Source organism: Stenella coeruleoalba, assembly GCF_951394435.1.
Source record: "Stenella coeruleoalba genome assembly, chromosome: 4".
NCBI lineage: Eukaryota > Metazoa > Chordata > Mammalia > Artiodactyla > Delphinidae > Stenella > Stenella coeruleoalba.
The window spans coordinates 55054322-55073244 of NC_137149.1; positions in this window are offsets into that span (position 1 = coordinate 55054322).

Consider the following 18923-nt stretch of genomic DNA (forward strand, 5'->3'; position numbering starts at 1 on the left):
ATTTTAAACCCATTTTCCTATTAAGTTGTATGGCTCATTCTTATTGATTAAAGACATATTGGCACTCTTTTCTCAAATTTTATTTGCCTGCACTAACGTGTTTCATTCTTGATTTTGACCATATTTGATGTTTATACAAGTATAGATAAGAAGTTTTTGCTGTTAATACTTTGAGATATTATTCCATTGATTTTCACTAATACTGTTGGTGGAAGTGCTCAGACCTATGTTTGTTCATTTGAAGATCTTATGTATTTATTTGCTAATTTAAGATCTTTTCTCCCTCATTGATGTTTTGTAGTTACATTATGATAGCTCTAGGTGTGGAATTATATTCATTTGCCCTGCATAAGATTCATGAAGTTTCCAGAGTCTGAATATTTTTATTTGAAATTCTGAAATCTTCTCATCCATTACATCTTTATATCTAGCTCCTTCACCAGCTTATTCTCAATTTCCCAGTAGATAAGTGCTACAGTCTTTTACTTTATTCTCAAATTTCTTAATTTCCTTTTTATTTTATCTCTGTTTCTCTATACTGAGTTGTGAGTAATTCTACTAAAATCTGTATTCTAGTTCATTCATTCTTTCCTCAGTGTGTCTATTCTTTTTATCTTATCTTTGAGCTCTTTACCATTCTAGGACTTTTATTTTGTTATTTTCCGAATCATATTCAGCATTTTTATATCCTCTTTTCTTTCATCTACTAGAACATCCACTTTTATTATTAAAACATATTACTCACACTTTTGAATGCTCTACATCTCATTCTTTCGTTTATATATATTCTGTTAACTTGCTCACAGTAGTTTGTTCCTTTGGTTATTTTATTTTCTTATAAATAAAATTTATAAGAATTTTAATGACTATTACACTATATTATTCAGAAAACTTTGAAGGGCTATGATAATATCTGTTGCTATAATAAGGGCTATGTTTAATTCTACAAGGTATCTGGAGTATTGACAATACTCAGAAATTCTACATAAATTTTGTGCTTTAGGTATTGGGTTCTGTAGATAATATGATTACTGCTATCAAACCTGCTTCAGGCCAAACTGGAGATTATAAATCATCAAAGAAGAATTTCTACACCCCACTCCCTCATTTGCCAAGTTTAATTATTGCCTCCTTGTGTTGAGAGTGATATTTTTCTCCCATTTGTAGCATTCATATTTTGGAGTCATGGCTTTATATTGAGGATCTCTTGGTTTGACTTTTCACTTTCTCAGTCTGAGGGGTTTTATTTTGTTTTTCTTTACAACTGTTGCATTAAAACCATAAGCCTAAAACCTCCCAGAATTTTGCATCTCTTTTCAGAGCAACTGTAGCTTTTTTGTGGGCTTTCCTTTTTGAATTTTTGCTTTCTTCTAGATATTTTATTTAACTTATTTTAATTTTTTAAAATTTTCTTGCTAACTAAACTATGTGATTAAAGAATTTACAGAAGTATTCAACATGTTGAGGGAGGTTTCAGAATAGTCAGTGTGCCATATTGCCAGAAATAGAAGTTTTGTCCTATTTCTTCATTTTAATTAGTATTTAAGGGATAATGTACAAAAACAGTTGGGGAGAGTTAGTAATCATCTTGATGTAAATTCTCAACAGGGGTTAAGATTTTAATTTTTTTTCTGGTTAAAATTAATGACGTTGAGCTTCCCTGGTGGCTCAGTGGTTGAGAATCCGCCTGCCGATGCTGGGGACGCGGGTTCGTGCCCTGCTCCAGGAAGATCCCACATGCCGCAGAGCGGCTGGGCCCGTGAGCCATGGCCGTTGAGCCTGCGCATCCGGAGTGGGTGCTCCACAACGGGAGAGGCCACAACAGCGAGAGGCCCGCATACCGCAAAAAAAAAAAAAAAAAAAAAAATTAATGACTTTGATTTATTTTATAATCAGGAAATGATCTAAATTTGAAATAAATTTATAGTAGTGGAACTATATGAGGTGCCCTTTCAATTATTCTAAAGGAATAATTTCCAGATAATCTCCAGATGTTTCTTCTGAGTGCAAATTATCCTTGGGAATTTGTCCATTCCTGCCTTTGCCTAGCAGTGCAGAGTTTTTCTATTATCTGCTATTCTCTGTTTCTTTGGCTTCTACCCAGATTCTCCCTCCTTGCCTACCACTTTCAATTTATGACTTATTCAGGTTTATCCTTTTTAATTTGGCTGCTCTCCAAGTAATTGCCTTTTGGAGCACATATGTCTCAACCTTCTCAACAATTCTTTTAAAAAGTATGCTTTGCCTTCTCATTTAGCTCTGACTTGATAGAAAACTCAGTTTTCCTAGTTCCCCAAAACACGAGTCACTCTGGTTCCTTGGGAAATAAAGTATTCAAATAATGTATTTATTTAATATGGTTAATTGGAATGAGAGACAATTGTGGCTAGCACACTCCTTTATTATTGCCTCAGGTTGAAACATCTGGGTGTGAATCCCTCCTCTTCCATTAACTATTTAACTGTGTAACATTGGAAAAGTTAGTTTCTTTTCTGAAAAATGATAATAAAATAGTACTTAAATGATAAAATTGTGTTGATGATTAAATGAGAAAAAAATATTAGGGCTTAGTACATTTCCCTGTGTCTCTAGATGTATACCCACACACATGCATATGTATAGACATAAATATAGATACAATGCAAGTTATATTAGAAAAATGTTCTTCTGGATATTTAGAGAAGGAAAGCAGAATAAAGATATTTACATGATTTTTAAAAATTTCTTTAGATCATCTGATAATAATTTAATCTGCCTGGAATATGCTCTTGCTCCTTTCCACCCAAATCTTCATTCCAGTTCAATAAAGCCATTTTAGTAATTTTAATTCCCACTGATGTCTACCTATTCTAAAATAACATATTTGTACTAAATTGCAACATTATTTGATCTCCTATGGGAGTATACAGTTTTCTGTGAACTCGACTATAGGTATCCTAAGGGAGATGACAGCAAAATGTTTTCCTGCATCCAGCTCAATATCTGGAATATAATAGATATTTAATAATTATTTCTGTAAGGACTATTGAATGTTGACTTTCCAAACCTAAGTGTCTCAAAAGAAATCATTTTACCAGAGTTAAATTAAATAAATGGTGGACAGAGTCTTTTCTTTCTTTCTTTTTTTTTTTTTAGCAAAGGAACAATCAGACAATTAAAAATAATTTTTCCAAGAGTTAATTTTCAACATTTTATCATCATAAAACCCAAAGCAATAGGGAAATCAATTACTGTATTATTTAGTTTATTGTTTAAGGGGAAAAAAGAAAGAAAAGTTATCTCTTATGTAAATCTCTCCAAGCATTTTCTAACACTAGGTACTCCAGAAAACAGGAGTTAAAGCACAAAGGTGAAGTGTGAAAAAATTTTCACATATTGGTTGTCCCCACACCTCCCCAGCCTGCATCAGCCTCCTCCTTTGAATATCTTTAAAGGTAAAGAGAAGGCTTGATTTCTGGAGAAATGGCATCAAAGAGGCTCTGGAATCAAGAAAGCTAGACAAAAGTCACAGTCCTGGAAACAGAGTTTTAATTAGAAATTTACTTGCTGAACTTTGAGGTGACCACGTCTATTCTCCCACCTACTTGGAGAATTACAATTACCACATGTGTACCATGACTCAGAGAATCTGATGTGAGACCACAGAGAGAAAGACTACCACAGGTTACTAATTGGGATACCAAAATGAAAAAACAAAATCACTTGTTTCCTAATTATCTTACAACACTGATTCTTCAACTTGCATCAGAATCCTCTATATGGCTTATTAAGGCACAGATTGCCAGGCTTCTAAAAGATCTGACAATTAGGTGGGAAAATGGCAAATGAATACTTAACCCTAGAAAGAAAATAAAACCTATAAGTAACAAATAACACAGTGTATCTCTTAGTTCCACAGGTAACAGTATTTTCATATACAGAGTAATTAAGCGTTCCATATTAACTTAAACAAAATATGATAAGTTTTAAGGAAATATAAATATGGGTGTGAAAAAGGAACTGAAAACCTCATTATTCGTAACAAAAACAAATCATCATATCTAAAATTAACAAGCATCATATCTAAAAGTAGCAGGTAAACTATATTATTTAGAAACATACATTTTAAAAACATGAGAAAAGTGAAAAAATTTTTGAAAAAGAAAGTTGCCGGATCAATGGCACTTAGGAAAAGGATGGTGAGAGATGGAAGGCAGCCTGTGGATTGTGGATACATTCTTTATATTTCTGTTAGGTTTATAACTATATGCATGCATGATTTTAATAAGGCTAAAATCATTTTCATATACATAATTTAAATATTCTCTGTATTATTTAATTTACAGCCATGATCAGCTACATTATTTCTTTATGCAAATTTCCAATATGCTAGTATTAATTTATTTTGTTTTTTTTAAGTTTTTTTCTAATACATTTTTACTGGAGTATAATTACTTCACAATGTTGGGTTAGTTTCTGCTGTACAACAAAGTGAATCAGCTATTTTTATACATATATCACCATATCTCCTCCCTCTTGATCCTCCTTCCCACCCTCCCTATCCCACCACTCTAGGTCGTCCGTCACACAGCACTGAGCTAATCTCTCTGTGCTTTGCAGCAGCTTCCCCCTAGCTATCTATTTTACATTTGGTAGTGTATATATGTCAATACCACTCTCTCACAATGTACCAGCCTCCTCTTCAACTCCCTGCCATTTCCTCAAGTCTGTTCTCTACATCTGTATCTTTATTCCTGCCCTGTCACTAGGTCCATCAGTACTTTTTATTTTCTTTTTCTTTTTTTGATGTGGACCATTTTCAAAGTCTTTATTGAACTTTGCTACAATATTACCTCCATCCTATGTTTTTGGTTTTTTGGCCGTGAGGTATGTGGGATCCCAGCTCTCCGACCAGGGATCAAACCTACACCTGCTGCATTGGAAAGTGAAATCCCAATCCCTGGACCACCAGGGAAGTCCCAATGCTAGTATTAATTTAAAATAACATATTTAATATAGTAAAGTTCCAGAGTCAGAATGCACTCTTTTTAATTTCAATAGCATACATGAATTTACTGTGAATGTTTTATGGAAGTCATTTTGCCAGTTTTGTGTAGCTTCATAATGATGAAAGTGTGAAAACTTTAAAGGTCAATGTATAAATATTCTTCAATTACTTTTTAAAAATTATATCATATATATAATTATAAATATACTTCTAAAACTTTATAGAACAGACAATTTTATCTTGTAAATTGCTAATTAGTTTAGTACTCAAGAGTATATATCTTTGATTTTAGTATTGGTGCTGCAATTTACTATAGAAATAGAATGTAACTATATAGATATATAGAAATAGAATATATCTATATAGATATAAAGAAATAGAATATATCTATCTGTATAGATATATAGAAATAGAATATATCTATATAGATATAACATTTCTGTATTGGATTCTTTAATTCTTATATCATATCCTCCCCTCCTTTGTTATTAATCTCTGTTGTGCATCAAATTCTTCAGTACTGTCCATAGAATAGTTGAGTGGGAAGTAATTTTTTGAGATTTTTGTGCATCTTTTAATATGTCTTTTCACTTTCTAACCTAGATGCTATTTTGGAGAAAAAAAAAAACCTTATAAATCCTTCAATGGAAATAAATATTTCAGAATTTTTAAATCTGCTGTGCTAGTGTCTTCCAGCTTCTACTTTTGTTATTGAGATGACTGATGACATTTTGTTTCCTGATCTCTCCCTCTCTATCCCGAGTATATATTTACCTATTCCCTCTCTCATTTTTCACTCATATTTTGTGTGTTTGTGCATGTATTTTTGGTTGTCATTTGTCTGTTTGATGATGTCTTATCCACTATCATTGAATTTATGTGTGTGTGTGTGTGTGTTTAGTGTAGGTTTTTTCTTTTTTACTTATTTATGCTATTTGATTTTTTTAATGGGGATGATTTCATAGACAAACTCATACTAAGTCAATCAGAATGAGTCTTGGGTGTGTACATTTTTTTCTAATAAAAAGAAAAACTACTTTCAATTACTATTTATTTTTAGTAGTTACTATCTACCATGCACATACATCATTCTACTGTACACATAATAACCATGTAAATCCAGCAGGACAAATGGATAATTTTTGACACAATTACAAGTCAACTTAAAAATTACATGAAAACATTCTAACTGGATTTTACCAAATGGAAGGAAGGAAGGACAGAAGGAAGGAAGGAAGGAAGAAAAGAAAGAAAGAAAGAAAGAAAGAAAGAAAGAAAGAAAGAAAGAAAGAAAGAAAGAAAGAAAGAAAGAAAGAAAGAAAGAAAAAGAAAAAAAGAAAGAAAAAGAGAGAAAGAAAGAAAGAAAGAAAGAAAGAAAGGGAGGGAGGGAGGAAGAAAAGAAGAAAGAAAAAGAACATGAGATCCACTACTAGCTTATGATTTTAATCTACATGGAGGAAGAAATAACCATTCATTACTATGAAGGTTAGTTTTATGTATCAACTATACTGGGCCATGGGTTCCCCAGATATATGGTCAAACATTATTCTGGGTGTGTCTGTGAGGGTGTTTTTGAGGAGATTAACATCAAATTGGTAGATTTAATAAAGCAGATTGCCCTCCTTGATGTGATTGGACCTCATCCAATTAGTTTAAGGCTGAATAGGACAAAGAGGCAGACTCTCTCTTGGGTATGAGAAATTCTTTTTCCCTACCGCCTTGAACTCAGATATCATCAGCTTATTCCTGCCTTCATATTCACAGTGAAACATCAATTCTTCCTCGATCTCAAGCTTTCTGGCCTTTGCTTGGGAACTACACCATTGGCTCAGTTGGTTGTCCACATTGCTTACTCACTCTCATCCTGCACATCTTAGGACTTGTCAGTCCTTATGATCTCATGAGCCAATTTCTTAAAATCAATCACTTTATCTATATACATATATGTAAATACATATAGTATACATATTCATACATATATTAATATACTTATTATAATATATATTAATACAATTACCAAAAGTAAAAACATTATGTGAGTTTTGTAAAAATGTATTGATTTCAAGCAATGCAAACAATTTAGTTGAACTGAGATAATCTTAACTTAATTTTTTTTTTGGGGGGTGAGGATAAACTTTTTTGTTGTTGTTGTTGCAGAGCACAGGCTCCAGATGCGCAGGCTCAGTGGCCATGGCTCATGGGCCTAGCCGCTCTGCAGAATGTGGGATCTTCCCGGACCGGGACACAAACCCGTGTCCCTTGCATTGGTAGGTGGGCTCTCAACCACTGCATCACCAGGGAAGCCGAAGGAGGATAAATTTTTAACATGATTAATTTTAATATCAATCCTGCAACTTTTGAATCTTTGTTTTTCATGAAATGTTCCATTTCCTTGAAGATATTTTTATAAGAAACAGAAATCTGAACAACCTGTAATATCTCTTGATGTAAAGATTCATCTAATATTTATGTGCATGTATGACAAATAGGATAATACATATGAAATAATTTCAGATAATCTATAAATTGCTATTTAATTGTTAGTTATTATTTGGTATTATTATTTAGTGTGTTGTTTATTACCTTGAACAGATAACAGTATATAAGTATTCACTAGTCACATGATGAAGAGATACACACACTTGCACACAATATGCATATGCAGTCTCTGAACTATATATATATGTTTTTATGTAAACATAAATATATGTATATATGTACATATATATGTAGAGAGCAAGAGAGACAGAATACTACAAAATATAAAAGTATCTTACCACTTTAACAGTGCTTCCAAAATGATAATATACCATTTTAATATAAAAATTATAAATGAAAATGAAATGAGAAAAAGGTAGTTAAACAGAATCAAGAGCAAACACAACTGACACAGGAAAGAACAGTCTTTCTAAGCACTCAGTTAGATTATTAATATTTCATTGAGCAAATATTTATTAACTACTTATTCCCAAAAGGAGCTTTCTAGTCCTGGTGAAGGACCCAAAGAATTGGACAATTTACTGCCATCAAGTCATTGCAAAGTTAGAAATGCTGAAGACTAAGTAAAGTTGCCAGGTTGCTTAATCCCATTGATATCATAGAATAGCCACCCAAAGGAAATGAAGAGGTAAGGAAATCGGGCTGGTATTCATCTACATAGAAATAACACCTGACTTGGAGCTTGTAGTAGAAAGTTGATAATTTACGTTGTCCTGAAGTTCTTTCCCTTTTGTACCCTTGTAAGAGTAAAACTGCCTGTATGATACTTCTTTCTTTGGCATTCCAAAATGTACCATATAACATTTCTAATTTACGTTTTATTCTTTCCGAAATTGCCAAATATAAAAAAGACACCTTTCACAATGTAATATTACCAGGTCTATGTTGGTTAGCACTGTGCATCTTACAATGCTTTCAGTAAAAGAGACTTTGAATAAGAACTAGTTTGTCAAGAACTCTTTTATATTTTAGTTGCCATCATTGTGCTCCTTGACTAAGTACTCCTCTTCTCCACCCCTTCAAATAACTAAAGTTAGCATAGTTTTGTGCAATTGTGATGTTTTCATTATTTAAAAGTATGCATTCTCTCTGTCACACATTGTGTAGGAGTCTGCCTTAGGCTGCTGAAAGCCTGATGGAACAATGTCAAATGCACGATTCAAATAATTGTTTCAATAAATAACATTTTCTCTTTCCATTGCTTTCAGGCTGCCTACTTATACAATCACATTAGCGTTTTAATATTAACTCTCTGGATTTTTCTGATGATAAGAAAATAATATTCAAGCATTTATTACCCCTCTTCACTATCCAGACTGTGCATGTCCAGTATTTTATTAATACTTTAAAATTTGTGACTAGTTCTGCTTTCCACAGCTTGCTACCATATAATAGTCTGCCTATTGATAATTTAGGTTTGCCAAATTATGTAAATCATTCAGTACTAGAATGCATATTATCCAGCAAAAATCATAAGCCTGGGAATAATCACTGTCCAAATGGTCTATGAACCCCATGTGTTTATGTTTATAGAATAAGAATTGTGATGTCATAGTCCTTTATAACATCATGGAGAGCAAACAAATGCATCACTTGTCTGAATCTATATTCAGTAATAAAGAGAAATTAGATGTCCCTTGTAAAGGAGAGGATGTTAAGAGAAGAGGAGCTATTCTGCTGCTTGAAAAATCCTCAAATTATTCTTAATGGGCTCTTTATTAAGTTAAGATTTAGAATTTATCTTAAAATATTTATTTTACATTACTTAAAAGTGTAAAACTGCTATAGTTTAAAATAATGTAAATAGTATGTTTCATCTTACAGATAATATTTAATTAGAAAAATATACTAATGCTCATCATGCATCCTCATACCTAGAAGATTAAATGAGCTGGCTTTTGTAATATATGGTCTAAAAATTAATAAGTGAAACATATATACAGTTAAGTAAAAATATAAGGTTTGAAAATTAATAATAGAAATCAGTCATTTTTACTGGCTATTTTTGCAGAATTATCTTCATTATTCAACGATTTTGTCTATTTAAATATTTTGAATTTTATTTTCAAAAAAAAACATTAATATTGAGGATTTCTAGCATTTTAATGGGTGTTCCTCCATTTCTTCAGGTGGTTTTTGAGTTTCAATAATACTTTGTAACATTTTTCACAATAGTTTTGTACATTATATTGACGGATTTATTTCCATTGACTGTGCTGTATTTGTTGCTATTATAAATGGTATTTTTTAGCTTTTATTTTATATTCTAACTGGCCATTGATGCTACTGATTTCATGAATGTGTTCTCTGTAGATTACCATATGATCAGCAAAGAATAACACTTTAATTTACTTCTTCCTCAGGCACTATCTTTAATTAAATTTTTCCTTTTCTTATTGCATTGACTCAGACATTCATTGTACTTTTGAATACAAGAATTGATAGCAAGTGAACTACTACCATTCTTAAACCTAAAAATATATGACTAAAATTGTTCTGTCAAGTATAATATTTACTGTAGAAGTTTTTGATTATTTTATTATGTAAGAAAACTTCCAGATGACCAATTACATTTAAATATTCTCCCCTTCATGAATACAAGTTAATTTTTATTTATTTTATTTTTTCATAGAATTTATTTTTTATACTTTTTAACATCTTTATTGGAGTATAATTGCTTAACACTGTTATGTTAGTTTCTGCTGTATAACAAAGTGTATAACAAAGTGAATCAGCTATATGTATATAGCTATATGTATATATATATATCTCCATATCCTCTCTCTCTTGTGTCTCCCTCCCACCCTCCCTACCCCACCCCTCTAGGTGGTCACAAAGCACAGAGCTAATCTCCCTGTGCTATGCAGCTGCTTCCCACTAGCTATCTATTTTATATTTGGTAGTGTTTATATGTCAGTGCTACTCTCTCACTTCATCCCAGCTTCCCCTTCCACTTCCCCGTGTCCTCAGATCCATTATCAAGATCTGCGTCTTTATTCTTGTACTCTCCCTAGTTTCATCAGAAGCATTTTTTTTAGATTCCATATTAGCATACAATATTTGTTTTGCTCTTACTGACTTATTTCACTCTGTATGACAGACTCTAGGTCCATCCACCTCACTACAAATAACTCAATTTTTATGGCTGAGTAATATTCCATTGTATATATGTGCCACATCTTCTTTATCCATTCATCTGTCGACTTTGGTTGCTTCCATATCCTGACTATTGTAAATAGTGCTGCAATGAACATTGTGGTACATGACTCTTTTTGAATTATGGTTTTCTCAGGGTATTGCCCAGTAGTGGGATTGCTGGGTCATATGGTAGTTCTATCTTTAGTTTTTTAAGGAACCTCCATACTGTTCTCCATAACAACTATATCAATTTACATTCCTACCAACAGTGCAAGAGGGTTCCATTGACTCTACACCCTCTCCAGCATTTATTGTTTGTAGATATTTTGAAGATGACCATTCTGACTGATGTGAGGTGATACCTCATTGTAGTTTTGATTTACATTTCTCTAATGATTAGTGATGTTGGGCATCCTTTCATTTGTTTGTTGCCCATCTGTATGTCTTCTTTGTAGAAATGTCTATTTAGGTCTTCTGCCCATTTTTGGATTGGGTTGTTTATTTTTTTGATATTGAGCTGCATTAGCTGCCTGTATATTTTAGAGATTAATCCTTTATCAGTTGATTCATTCACAACTATTTTCTCTCATTCGGAGGGTTGTCTTTTCATCTTGATTATGGTTTCCTTTGCTGTGCAAAAGCTTTTAAGCTATATTAACTCCCACTTGTTTATTATTTTTTTTTATTTCCATTTCTCTAGGAGGTGGGTCAAAAAGGACCTTGCTGTGATTTATGTCATAGAGTGCTCTGCCTATGAGCCCCTCCAAGAGTTTTATAGTTTCTGGCCTTACATTTAGGTCTTTAATACATTTTGAGTTTATTTTTGTGTATGTGTATGGTATGGTGATAAGAAGTATTCTAATTTCATTCTTTAACATGTAGCTGTCCAGTTTTCCCAGAACTACTTACTGAAGGGACTGTCTTTCTCCATTGTATATTCTCACCTCCTTTATCAAAGATAAGGTGAGCATACATGAGTGGGTTTATCTCTGGGCTTTCTATCCTGTTCCATTGATCGATATTTCTGTTTTTATGCCAGTACCATACTGTCTTGATTACTGTAGCTTTGTAGTATAGTCTGAAGTCAGGGAGCCTGATTCCTCCAGCTACATGTTTCTTTCTCAAGATTGTTTTGGCTCTTTGGGGTCTTGTGTGTTTCCATACAAATTGTGAAATATTTTGTTCTAGTTCTATGAAAAATGCCATTGGTAGTTTGATAGGGATTGCACTGAATCTGTAGATTGCATGGGTAGTATAGTCATTTTCACAATGTTGATTCTTCCAGTCCAAGAACACGGTATATCTCTCCATCTGTTTGTAACATCTTTAATTTCTTTCATCAGGGTCTTACAGTTTTCTGCATACAGGTCTTTTGTCACCTTAGGAAGGTTTATTCCTAGGTATTTCATTCTTTTTGTTGCGATGGTAAATGGGAGTGTTTCCTTAATTTCTCTTTCAGATTTTTCATCATTAATGTATAGGAATGAAAGAGATTTCTGTCCATTAATTTTGTATCCTACTACTCTACCAAATTCATTGATTAGCTCTAATAGTTTTCTGGTAGCATCTTCAGGATTCTCTACGTATAGTATCATGTCATCTGCAAACAGTGACAGTTTTAATTCTTTTCCAATTTGGATTCCTTTTATTTCTTTTTCTTCTCTGATTACTGTGGCTAAAACTTCCCAAAGTATCTTGAATAATAATGGTGAGAGTGGGCAAACTTGTCTTGTTCCAAATCTTAGAGGAAATAGTTTCAGTTTTTCACCATTGAGAATGATGTTGGCTGTTGGTTGTCATATATGGCCTTTATTATGTTGAGGTAGATTCCCTTTATGCCTACTTTCTGGTGAATTTTTATCATAAATGGGTGTTGAATTTTGTTGAAAGATTTTTCTGCATCTATTGAGATGATCATATGGTTTTTATCCTTCAGTTTGTTAATATGGTGTATCACATTGTCTGATTTGCATATATTGAAGAATCCTTGCATTCCTAGGATAAACCCCACTTGATCATGTTGTATGATCCTTTTAATGTGCTGCTGGATTCTGTTTGCTAGTGTTTTGTTGAGGATTTTTGCATCTATGTTTATTAGAGGTATTGACCTGTAGTTTTCATTTTTTTGTGACATCATTGTCTGGTTTTTGTATCACGGTGATGGTGGTCTTGTAGAATGAGTTTGGGAGTGCTCCTCCCTCTGCTATATTTTGGAAGAGTTTGAGAAGGATAGGTATTAGTTCTTCTCTAAATGTTTGATAGAATTCTCCTGGAAAGCCGTCTGGTCCTAGGCTTTTGTTTGTTGGAAGATTTTTAATTACAGTTCCAATTTCAGTGTTTGTGATTGGTCTGTTTATATTTTCTATTTCTTCCTGGTTCAATCTCAGAAGGTTGTTCATTTCTAAGAATTTGTCCATTTCTTGCAGGTTGTCCATTTTACTGGCATATAGTTGCTTGTACTAATCTCTCATGATCCTTTGTATTTCTGTAGTGTCACTTGTTACTTCTCAGTTTCATTTCTAATTCTTTTGATTTGAGTCTCCCTTTTCTTCTTGTTGAGTCTGGCTAATGGTTTATCAATTTTGTTTATCTTCTCAAAGATCCAGCTTTTAGTTTTATTGATATTTGCTATTGTTTTCTTCATTTATTTCTGATCTGATCTTTTGTATTCTTTCCTACTCTAACTCTGGGTTATTTTTGTTCTTATTTCTGTAACTGCTTTAGTTGTAATGTTAGTTTTTTTATTTGAGATGTTTATTGTTTTGTGAGGTAGAATTGTATTGCTATAAACTTCCCTCCTAGAACTGCTTTGGCTGCATCCCCTAGGTTTTGGGTCATCGTGTTTTCATTGTCGATTGTTTCTAGGTATTTTTTGATCTCCTCTGATTTCTTCAGTGATCTCTTGGTCATTTAGTAGTGTATGGTTTAGCTTCAATGTGTTTTATTTTTTGCAGTTTATTTCCTGTAATTGATATCTAGTCTCATAGCATTGTGGTCAGAAAAGACACTTGATACCTTTTCAATTTTCTTAAATTTACCAAAGCTTGATTTGTGATCCAAGATATGTTCTTTCCTGGAAAACGTTCCATGAGCACTTGAGAAGAAAGGGCATTCTGTTGTTTTTGGATGGAATGTCCTATAAATATCTATTAAGTCTATTTTGTCTAATGTGTCATTTAAAGCTGTTTCTTTATTTATTTTCACTGTGGATGATCTGTCCATTGGTGAAAGTGGGGTGTTAAAGTCCCCTACTATTATTGTGTTTCGGTCCATTTCCACTTTTATGGCTTTTAGCATTTGCCTTATGTATTGAGGTGCTCCTATATTGGGTCCATAAATATTTAGAATTGTCATATTTTCTTCTTGGATTGATCACTTGATCATTATCTAGTGTCCTTCCTTGTCTCTTTTGGCAGTCTTTATTTTAAAGTCTATTTTGTCTGATACGAGAATTGCTACTCCAGCTTTCTTTTGATTTCCATTATAGTCCATTTACATTGAAAGTAATTATCAATATGTATGTTCCTATTACCATTTTCTTAATTGTTCTAGGTTTGTTATTGTAGGTCTTTTCCTTCTCTTGTGTTTCCTACCTTGAGAAGTTCCTTTAGCATTTGTTGTAATGCTGGTTTGGTTGTGCTGAATTCTCTTAGCTTTTGCTTGTCTGTAAAGGTTTTAATTTCTCTGCTGAATCTGAATGAGATCCTTTTTGGGTAGGGTAATCTTGGTTGTAGGTTTTTCCCTTTCATCACTTTAAATATGTCCTGCCCCTCTCTTCTGGTTTGTAGAGTTTATGCTGAAAGACCAGCTGTTAACCTTATGGGGATTCTCTTGCATGTTATTTGTTGATTTTCCCTTGCTTCTATTAATATTTTTCTTCGTATTTAATTTTTGATAGTTTAATTAATATGTGTCTTGGTGTGTTTTTCCTAAGGTTTATCCTGTATGGGATTCTCTGTGCTTCCTGGACATGAGTGACTATTTTCTTTCCCATGTTAGGGAAGTTTTCAACTATAATATCTTCAAATATATTCTCAGACCCTTTCTTTTTCTCTTCTTCTTCTGTGACCTCTATAATTCGAATGCTGTTGCATTTAATGTTGTCCCAGAGGTCTCTGGGACTGTCCTCAATTCTTTTCATTCTTTTTTGTTTATTCTGCTCTGTTGTAGTTATTTCCACTATTCTATCTTTCAGGTCACTTTTCCATTTTTCTGCCTCAGTTATTCTGCTATTTATTCATTCTAGAGAATTTTTGATTTCATTTATTGTGTTGTGCATCATTGTTTGTTTGCTCTTTAGTTCTTCTAGGTCCTTGTTAATCACTTCTTGTATTTTCTCCATTCTATTAAAGATTTTGGATCATCTCTCCTATCAATACTGTGAATTCTTTTTCAGGTACACTGCCTATTTCCTCTTCATTTGTTTGGTGTGGTGGGTTTTTACCTTGCTCCTTCATCTGCATATTTCTCTGTCTTCTCCTTTTGTTTAACTTACTGTGTTTGGGGTCTCCTTTTTGCAGGTTGCAGGTTCGTAGTTCCCGTTATTTTTGGTGTCTGTCCCCAGTGGGTGAGGTTGGTTCAGTGGCTTGTGTAGGCTTCCAGGTGGAGGCGACCAGTACTTGTGTTCTGGGGTTGGGGTTGGATCTTGTCTAACTTGTGGGCAGGGCTGCCTCTGGTGGTGTCTTTTGGGGTGTCTTTGAACTTAGTATAATTTAGGCAGCATCTCTGCTAATGAGTGGGGTTGTGTTCCTGTCTTGATAGTTGTTTGACATGGGGCATCCAGCACTGGAGTTTACTGGTGGTTGAGTAGAGCTGGGTCTTAGTTTTGAGGTGGAGATCTCTGGGAGAACTCTTGCCAATTGATATTACATAAGTCCGGAAGGTCTCTGGTGGTGCAGTGTTCTGAACTCGGCTCTCCCACCTCAGAGGTTCAGGCCTGACACCAGGCCAGAGCACCAAGAACCTGCCAGCCACATGGCTCAGAAGAAAAACAAACAAATAATAATAAATTAATAAAAAGAAAAAATATTAAAATAAAGAAATAATTTTAAAAAAGGAAAGAGCGACTAAACCAATAAACAAATCTACCAATGATAACAAGCACTAAACACTAAAGTAATATAAACATATAAATCAGAAACAAATCAGTCACAGACAGCACACCCCAAGTCTACAGGTGCTCCCAAAATCCACTGCCCCAATGTTGGGATGAATCGTTGCCTTTACAGGTATTCCACAGTTGCAGGGTACATCAAGTTGATTGTTTGGATTCAATCTGCTGCTCTTGGCTGAAGGGAGAAATTTCCCTTTCTATTCTTTGTTCACACAGCTCCTGGGCTCAGCTTTGGTTTTTACCCACCTCTGCATGTAGGTCATCCTCAGGCAACTGTTCCCGCCCAGACAGGATGGGGTTAAAGCAGAGACTGATTAGGGGGCTCATGCTCATTCAGGCCAGGGAGAGGAGGGGTACTGTAGTTTTAATTGGAATTCAGGGAGAGCCTGTGGTGACAGAGGCCAGCCTGATGTTGCAACAGCCTGAGGTGCACCGTGTATTCTACTGGGGAACTTGTCCTTAGATCAGAGGACCCTGGCAGTAGTGTGCTGCACAGGGCCCTGGGGGTGGGGGTGGGGCGTGTGGATAGTGACCTGTGATTGCACACAGGATTCTTTGTCACTGCAGTAGCAGCCTTAGTGTTTCATGCCTGTCTCTGGGGTCCGAGCTGATAGCCGTGGCTCACGCCCATCTCTGGAGCTCAGTTAGGTGGTGCTCTGCCTTCTGTAGGCAGACTGGGAAGGAATCCCCTCTCTTTGTGCACCTTGAAACAATGGTGTCTTGCCTCTTAGGCGGGTCAAGACTTTTTCCCGGACTCTCTCCCTGCTAGTTATGGTGCACTAGCCCTTTCAGGCTGTGTTCACACAGCCAACCTCAGTCCTCTCCCTGGAATCTGACTTCTGAAGCCCGAGCCTCAGCTCTCAGCCCCCATCCACCCCAGTGGGTGAGCAAACAAGCCTCTCAGGCTGGTGAGTGCTGGTCAGCACCAACCCTCTGTGTGGGAATCTCTCCACTTTGCCTTCTGCACCCTTGTTGCTGCACTCTCCTCTGTGGCTCTGAGGCTTCCCCCCACTCAGCCCCTGTCTCTGCCAGTGAAGGGGCTTCCAAGTGTGTGGAAACTTTTCCTCCTTTACAGCTCCCTCCCACAGGTACAAGTTCCATCCTTATTCTTTTGTCTCTGTTTTTTCTTTTTTCTTTTGCCCTACCCAGGTACGTGGGGATTTTCTTGCCTTTTGTGAAGTCTGAGGCCTTCTGCCAACATTCAGTAGGTGTTCTGTAGGAGTTGTTCCACATATAGACGTATTTTTGATGTATTTTTGGGGAGGAAGGTGCTCTCCATGTCTTACTCCTCCACCATCTTGAAAGTTCCCCCCAAGTTAATTTTTATTAGCATTTTGTTCTGCACCTATGAAGAGCATTAGAGTCCTCTTTAATATTTAGTGCCAAGTGGGATACATTCATAAGTATTTCATTGCTAACTGAACTTCATATTACTTAATTTCATTCATTAAATGAACTGCTGTATCATATTTGTAGTTACTTTTATTTAGAATTATTAGATCTATATGTTCATGTGAATCATGTATAACCTTTCTTGATTGTGTATCACCTTTGATATCCAATTCATATAAACAATATAAATTGTTTTGGGTAGAATTACCAATATTTTATATTGTGCAAGATTTGTATAAGACAAGCTATTTTATAAAATTCTTTGTAATATTATCTAGTATCTTATTATACACTCATTCACTCTTCAAAATTGTAATTGATATATTTACATCTTAAAATATTTCTTGAGTAAATTTAATCATGAATTATTTTCTAGGAAAATAGTCATTTAATAAATGATCATATTGTATATTTGTAATGTTGTGAGTATATTTTCCTATAACTTTTTAGTCTTACTATAAGTATTCCCCTTTTCATTACAAACAATGTTTCTTCATATCTCATAATTGTTAACAATGCTTTCTATATGTTTGTCTATTATTATGTTATAATTATCATTTTGCTTTGTGTTTTATATTCCTAATTTCTACTGTCATCATTTCTATTTCATTTTTTAAATTAAAGTAACTTTTCCTATCTTATAAGTCACTTCATTTGCTTGAAGTCTTCCTAATTTATTAATAACTACATCTAGTAATATATATTTTCTTTAAATATCCATTTATATAAATAATAATGCCTTTGTTCTTGATTATAAATATTTATTTTTGTGATTATCATTTTAATACATGTTATTTAAGAATGTGCTTTTTAGAATCCAAACATAGGATTTAATTTTAAATAATTTTACTATTTTATTTAAGGTATTGAATTTTCATATAAATAAATGGTTATTTGGATACATTGAGAATTTACTAGTGGTGTGGTCATTATTTTGTAAATATTACTTGGGTATTTAAGCAAATGTGCATTCTTTATACTTTGGGTAGAAAACTTTCTATGTATTAAAAGGAAGATATATTGAATCATAAATTGTCAATTTTTGCTCTTTTGCAAAAATAACAAAAGTTTAAGACTTCTATATCCTCATTTATTTTTCAGACTGAATCAGAACAAATATAAAATTTGAGATAGTCGTATTAAACTCTTCTGACTGCAAACTCATATTTTTATTTAAAACTTAAATTTTGCTTTATGATTTGGGACACGTTGCATACATTGAAGTAAATTATTTTTCATTATTTTAATGATTCTTTAAAAATGTAAAATATACTGTCCTTATTACTACTCTTACCTTAAATTCTATTTAGTCTGATAGTATTATTGTACTAACACTTCATTGTGTTATTTATTTTTCCTCTTTGTTGTGAAATATATGATGTGTGAAAAAACATAAAAAAGATTATACACCTTATGATTCCATTTTATAACAAATCCGGAAAATGCAAACTAATCTAAAATACAGTTTGTGCTAGGCCATGGTAATACAATGTATGTATTACAATGGGGCGTGAGAAAATATTATCATATTCATGGTGTTTTCATGGTGTGTAAAGAAGCATATATTAAAACTCATCAAATTTTAAAGTTTAAGTTAATGTAGTTTTGTACAATAAATTTACCTTAATAGAACTCTAACAATGTATTCTCTTTTTTAAGATATTAAAGTCAGTTTACCTTCATTTTTTCCATTGTCTGAAGTCCTAGGAATTGAAAGAGTGATAATTGTGCCTGCCCACTAACAACAGCCACAAAGGACTACTAAACTGTCTTGAACTTTCCCAGCATTCTCTC